General features: G+C 40.8%; 1 protein-coding gene across 1 annotated transcript in view; it reads left to right on the top strand.

Moving 5' to 3' along the window:
• The first annotated feature begins 4,095 nt into the window (after positions 1-4,095).
• Positions 4,096-7,333, top strand: part of AGPS (alkylglycerone phosphate synthase) — a 186,707-nt gene continuing 183,469 nt past the window's right edge. Inside the window, exon 1 of the mRNA XM_032407452.1 lies at positions 4,096-4,454. The gene's annotated coding sequence lies outside the window, so the exon portion shown is untranslated. The remainder of the gene's footprint in view (positions 4,455-7,333) is intronic.

The raw sequence follows: 7,333 nt of genomic DNA, 5'->3' as shown, positions 1-7,333 counted from the left end.
AACTGAAATTGAGAGAGATTAAATAATTAATTTTTCTATTCTTTGAGATTAATGCAATTCCACACATGTGAATTAATGAGGTTAAACAATTTACACATGTGTAAATATGAATCAATTTTTCCTGTCTGTGCTATGAGTGGAGAAGAAATGACTTGATATGGAAGGGGATGTGCTGGACAAAAGGAAGAGATATTTCTGGATTGTTTGCTGGGGTTGCGGGGAATGTGATTGCCCCTCTGCAAGATGAAGCTACCTGGGACCTGCATGTAACCCAGCCAGCCCATCACCGCGCATCAGAGCCAGCAGGGTCAAAAACCTAGGGGGCACCCTTGGCCCTGCCGGGCTGACAGAGTAGACAACAGTGGCATGAGCATTCAAACCACCCAGAGGAGACTAGATGAAGAGCTCGCATTCCATCACACCATGCAGCCAATCATACATGGACCTCCATCAAGCAGTCAGGGATGATGCACAAGTTTCTGGCCACATCAACAAGTCCAGGGTAGTGCTTACCACTCATAGGGGAAATTCAGGAAGAGGTCCATGTTTGAAGAGGAAATGAGTTCACTTTAAGATGCCTTGGAACCTATAGGTGGAGATGGTTAGAAGGTAGCTATCTGGGTCTGAAGCTCAAGAGAAAGGTCTGGGCTGGAGAGATATCTGAGAGCATGTAGGTGGTGTCATAGACACCCAGAAAAGAGAAAGTGTCAAAAGGAGGACGTGTCAAATGTCAAATAAAGAGAGAACTGACAGGTGTCCCTTGAGTGTAGCTACAGGGAGATCACTGGTTATTTTGGAAGAAGCAGATTGGGAGAGTGAACGGAAAGTGAGGAAGTTGAAACAGTGAGTGGAGATAACTTTTCCAAGAAGTTTAGCTGGCAAGGAGTGAGCAGGCTGTAGATGGAGGGGGAATGTGGCTTTTTTTTTTAACCTGAGGAGGAAGGAACCAATAGAGAGGAAGAGGTTGAATATATAGATAAGAGTGAGAAAGAATAACCGAGAGTGAGGTGAATAAGAAGTCAGGAGGAGAGGGGACCCAGAGTGTGGGCCAAGACATGGGCCTTAGAAGAAGGAGGGAACAACTTTTGTAAACAGGTGAGGTCGAGGAAAGAGGCAAGGTGGGGGAAGCTGCAAGCTGATAGGCTGGCATGGAAACCTGAGACTACTCACATCTCATAACTTCTATTTCACCCCCTTGACAGGTGGAAGATAAAACCACCTACAGAGAAGAGTAAAGAAGGCAAGCTTGGAGGTTTGGAAAGAGGGGAATTCTCAAAATAGCTGCTCTGGTGACTCAGAAAGAAAGAGCAAGCAGGTCAGGGGAATGTGGTAGGATGGCAGGCAGTACTAAGTCCCACTGGAGGTTGCTGAGCCTGAATTTTGGGCAGTCCAATCTGTGTGACCATGCGGTTTTCTCCAGCAGTGTCCAGCAGCCCAGGCAAGGAATGGCCAAGGCAAACAACTAGATTCAAGTTTTGTCGGGCAGATGAAACAAGAAGAATGGAGCAATGGAGCTGGGGCCACGTGTCAGCGGCTGACATTAGAGAGCATGGAATCTTTTCTGGATAGAGAAGGAAAAGGAGCCAGCAAATGGAGGACACATAAGGAGAAAGAAGAAAACAGAATTCTTAATAAGCTTGGAAAATCAGTAGAGTAAAAATAACCACAGGAGAAGAACTAGAGGAATAGAAAGTCATGAGTTCAGAGGTGCTGCGGTTTCTTGATGACCGAGCCTGGGGTGGCCATGGGATTGGGTGATTGAAACAGAATAGAGAAGGAAATCAGAGATGGAATCAAGGAACTGAGAGAGATCAAGTATGCTTCATGGTCATAACACATGGGCCAGATTGTTGGCAGAATATGGAATGAAAAGGGATACTGGGGTTCATTGCTAATGTCTCTAATAAATAAAGGACATGGCTAGGCAGTCAGTGGGTGACAGCTGGGGTAGAGAGTGTGAACTCATGGCTATGTATGTAGTCTGGGTCGCAGAGGGCAGAGAACTGAGACCCATGGAAATGACAGTGTTTGACAGAAGGAACCTGACTCAGCAGCCTCCACTTGTGAGGGCTGCAGGGAAGCAGTGTGCTTGCAGGGAAAGCCACGTTAGGGCTCGAAAGCTAAGGAATGTCCAGTGAAGAGGTTGGGAGTATCAGGGTCTGTGTTGATGATGAAATGGGATTCCTGAGGTCACAGAGGAAAAGTTTAGGAGGAAAGTGGGGACAGAAGCTGAATCAAGAAGAGGATGAGAGTTCATGGAAGATATAACCCCTTGAAAGGGCTTCCCTCTTGGGCACACATCAATGATATCAAGAATCATATCATATCAGGGATCATCATATCAGGGATGGCAGGTTTGGCAGCTACACGGATGCAAAAGAATTAATGGGTCAGGGCTCTCAGGATTCAGCTTTGTCCTGGGTATGTGACACCTCCGAGTCCTGGGTCTCAGAGTAATCTGGGTCTTGGCTCCAGGGAAAGTCCCAGAGGGGGAGAGCTGCTGGCCTGCAGCTCTGGATGGTGGGAGATGGTGTGGCCCTTGACAGGCATGCAGGCCTGTGGCTGGGTGATACTCAATATCCCAACTTCACTCTCTCATATTCTGCATTATTTCAATGCCTCTCAGTCTAGTCATTTTAGGACTCAGTTTTGTCTCTAAACTTAGAGCCCAGGGGAAAGCATTCAGTAAGCTTAGAGCACCAGGAGTTGTTTTGGGAAAGGCAGATTTCCTGATTCATCAAAGCATTAACTGATTACAACCCAAGGAATATTAAAAGGTACTCCTTCAAGGAAAGATACAGTGTTTAGAGTAATTTCCTGGAATATTTGCTTTCATTAAAGAGGGGGGGTGGAATTTAAAAGGACTCTGATACACTGCAAATTGATTTTTTTCTTAAATGTGAATGGCAATCCACTTAGCCTCAGGTTGGTTTATTTATGTATTATAGTTATTTTCACTCTCCATGGTGAGGTTTTTGTTGTTGTTGTTTGTTTAAAAGGTACAGGTCACATTTTAGCTTCTGTCCAGTTCATTACACACGAACAATTTAGTGTTCTTTAGGATACCTTTGAGCCCTTGAAATGCCATATGTTGAAGGGGCACCATCCTTATGTTCTCCAGATTTTGTCAGCAGATTTTGTTATGAACATCTTGTTGGTAGACCCCTTTGTTAAAAAAAGAAACAACAGGCCCCCAAACGGAGTCATTTATGCTAAGCCTATGTCACCAAACCAATACTTAATACCTAACTTAATTGCAGTTTCAGCCTCTCCCGGGAATGTAACCTTGAGTCAGTCAAGCCGAAATTTCCTGGTCAGCAGTAGTGAGGTAATCTGCCTGATAGGTCCCTTCCATCCCCTAAAGAAAGATGAGGTAATCTGCCTTTTCTTTATCCCTGCCTCTACAAAAGCCTTCCATTTTGTGCAGCTCCTCGGAGCTCCTTTCTGTTTGCTAGATGGGATGCTGCCTGATTCATGAACTGTTGAATAAAGTGAACTTGATTTTTAAATTTACTCAGTTGAATATTGTTTTTTAACACCATGAGGAATAAGGTTTTAAAAAACCTTAGTGGGGCTTTGAAGTAAAGTATAAAGGTCTTCTCTCTAAGTCTGTTCTAGTCCTTTCCTCTTGCATTATTAATTCAACCATAAGTTGCATGCTTTTAATGAAGTGTTACCTTCTTGCTAACATAAGCTACAGTGCAGCATCTGGTGACATGGGATCATTTTACAGCAGGTTCAAAGCATCGGTTGACACAAGGGTCGGTAAATGGCATTGTTTATATCTTAAATGAATCCAATACTCACAGCAAACCAGGTGGCTTGGAGTTTGGTTGTATCGGGTGCCCAGTGTCATGATGCAAACGACCATGCTTATATGACCTTCTGCATGGCATGGGAACACTGATGACATTATGGTTAAGATACAGAAAACACAGCTAGCGTGGGAGAGGTGCTGCTAAGTGGTCAGTTTCCTCATTCACTGATACGTTTGTCATTGATTCTTTACATCCCCACATGACTGATTCAATCTATTTGAAAAAATTAAGTGTAATTATCATACCTTAGGTTCTGCCTTTTTTTTTTTTTTAAAGGAGAGTTAGTCTAGGGTAGGGCAGTGGTTAGCTGTTGGCTGCTGTTGAAGTCAGTTGGCTCCGAGCTTTTCTAGCATTTTTTCATCTGTGCTGCCATCTAGAGAGGAGAATTAGAAACACACAAAGGTAAACTGGAAGTCCCAAGATGGAGTCTGGGAAAATGGATTCTGTGTATTAATTTGTAGAAAACTGTAAGAAACATCAGTGAGATTTGGGGGTGACAATTTTATGTTTTTTCCTCTCTCTTTCCCTGTCCCTCCCACATACAAAACAAGACTTGGATATCTGTTTATTGTTTTTTATGACAACATTCCAGGCATTGCTAGGGAACCATTTCCTGGATTCAAACTGACTTCTTACGTAAGTAAAATTCAATTGTATTAACTTTCTAGTACCTCCAGACTGGTGTCCATAGTTAAAATATTGCTGAAAATGCTCATATTCTCAGTCCTGCAGGATTTGGAGATGAAATGCCAGGGTGTGTGTGTGTGTGTGTGTGTGTGTGGATTAACAAGGTAAAGAGGTCCTTTGAATGCAGTGGGGCAGTTTCCTGAAGTCAGTGTGTTCCACAGAAACTACTAGCTTTGTTTATAGGTGAAATATTGGTGAAATAAATTTGGGGGAATGCTAGGTAAACAATTTTAAACACTTTTCTTTATTACAGGCAGGACTTCTGATAGGTTTTAATTTACCAACGTACACTGAACTTTCAAGAGAGGAAAATGCTGGGCAAAACTTCCCAAACTTATTTGACCTTGAAACCCTGGGCTATTCATAGGACTGGTTTTGTGTGGGGCAAACTTTAGGTAAATTTACAACAGGGAAAGGAAGTTGGCGTGCTGCATGCACACCATGTGCAAACACACCAGTTATCCCCTGATCTGTCTTGTTCCTTCTGTGTTTAATATTTCTGAAGTTTTGTTTTGGTTTGAGTAGAGATTGGGGAATTTAAATATTTTTTTCCTAGCAGAAATATTATGGGAGTAAGATTTGTTTGATAATTGCTACTTCCAGGTAAAACAAAGTAAGTTTACCTATAACTTAGGGTAGATTTTCTCTCGCAGCTTGTATGTCAAATAGCCCATAATAAGATATGGTCTTCTTAGCCACATTTAGTGTGCTCTCACCCTATGCAAGGCACCATTTGGTGGAGAGAAGAGGGAAAGCTGAGTAAAATAGGATTCCTGCCTTTATCAAGCCATTACATAGGTGGAGTCATAAGGTTAGATACAATTTACTAAAAGATCCCTTATAAATAATGGTCATACCAGATTTATTCATAACTGAAATAACAGGGCTTTGTTTCCCCCATGGAAGAAAATGGCCTTAAAGAAATACTGTTGTAGGAGCATCCGTTGTTTGAGGCTTTTGCTTTATTATTGTTTTTTTTAAATTAAAATGTCAGTGGCCATGAGAATATTTCTGTATTAATTCTGAAAAATGACATTCTTGGTGAAACTAAGTGAACAATATTAATGCTTCTCTTTCAATAATTTTCCTGCACTTTAGGAAAGGAAATATATAATTCATGCTTTTGACTTAAGAAGTAATATCTCTGTTTAGGTATTAATAAGGATAATGATAAATTATCATCTCTCACAAGGGACATATATTACTTTCATTTCGTAGAGGCAACTGGGGCTCAGAAAAGAGAGTCAGTTTGTCTAATCACTTGTAAATTGTGGGGTTGAGGTTCAATTCTAGTCCTGTTTGCCCCAAGTCCTATGGTCCCTTGGGGTGGGGCAGAGTAATTTTAGAAAATGTTTACATACCCCCTGATTTCTATAACCTAAAAATATGACTTGCCAAACTGAAGTGAGAAAAACAGTTTTCCTGGGAGTTAGAGAATTATACGCATACGTACACATATACGACACTGTAGGCTTTATGAGAGCAGAAACCAACGAACCATGTCTGTTCTCGTTACATACTAAACACAGTGCTTAGTACCTGCTTGGCTTGTAGGTCCTCAATAAAGATTTACTCAATGAAGGACACACAAATGATAACGTTTGGGATTGGGTGGTGGGTACACACGAACACCTTCAATATCCTATTGTCATTTTTTTGCAAAAGAATTCACAGTCATGAATCTGTAAAGTCTTCTCTCTTCATGAAATGGTCTGAACCTGGTCAAGGGCAGTATCCACATTTGCAAATGTATTTTCCAGTCAAATCTCAATAATTAATTAATCACATTGTGAGTCAATTTGTGGGATGACTAAGAACCTTCCCCTACATAGTTGTATGGTCATTCTCTAACAAATTCAGTCCCTGGAAATGGATAAAATTAGTAGGCTTGAAAGAAAACTAGATTTGAAGGCAAAGACTAAATATTTTTTATACTTGTATTCTTGGTGCCCTGCTATATAATAGGTGCATAGCACATGTTGAAGAAGAAGGAAGAAAGCAAGCAAGTGGGGGACCGGGGGTGGATGTTTTAGCCTTGGTTCAGCCATATAAACTTGGCCCCTCATTTCTCCTTTTCGTTCCTCAGTTTGCTTACCTAGTTGATCACTAAGGCTCCTCTAGATTCTTTCTTGGTATAAACAAGACCATGTTTCTTCGGGTCCACTAGGGGGTACTGTAGTACCAGTGCAGTGGCCACCATCTTCCGATTTATCCAATTCTGGTAATTTTTTTCCCTGAATTTACTCCCCTGAGAAACATTCCTTACTTTTAACTTTGCAACTCAAATTTATACTACAAAGTATATGATTTAATTCAGTAATAGAAGCTGGATAAACCTGGGAAGAATTTAGCTTAATGACTCATTCAGCTCAGTAGGGAAATTAGAATCATAGAGTGATTTGCATATAAAATAATGAGATGTTAAGATTTTGCTTGGGCCAAAAGAAGGGCCTTGAAACTCTTAAAAGAAAATAAAATGGAACAAATTCTAGTTACCCTAACAACAACAACAAAAAGACATAAATTTAAGAAGTGTGCCAAATCTAAGTGAAGACAGCTATACCAGGAGTATAAAAGAAGGCTTAAGAAAATAGAGATATACCATGTTCTTGGATAAGAAGATTCAAGATAGTAAAAATTTTAAATTATTTCTCAAATGTATTCATAAATATAGTACAATTCCAATTAAATTCCAATGGGATATTCTTGGAAACATGATGAAAGAGTTCTGAAATTCACTGAGAAATATTAAGCTGAGAAGAGCCAAGAAAAGTTTTTAACCTTTTGAGTGGGAAGGGGTGAGCTATCAGATGTTTAAAAATATTATA

The sequence above is a fragment of the Phoca vitulina genome, unplaced genomic scaffold (assembly GCF_004348235.1).
Source record: "Phoca vitulina isolate PV1807 unplaced genomic scaffold, GSC_HSeal_1.0 scaffold1, whole genome shotgun sequence".
NCBI lineage: Eukaryota > Metazoa > Chordata > Mammalia > Carnivora > Phocidae > Phoca > Phoca vitulina.
This window is presented reverse-complemented; position numbering and strand designations above follow the sequence as displayed.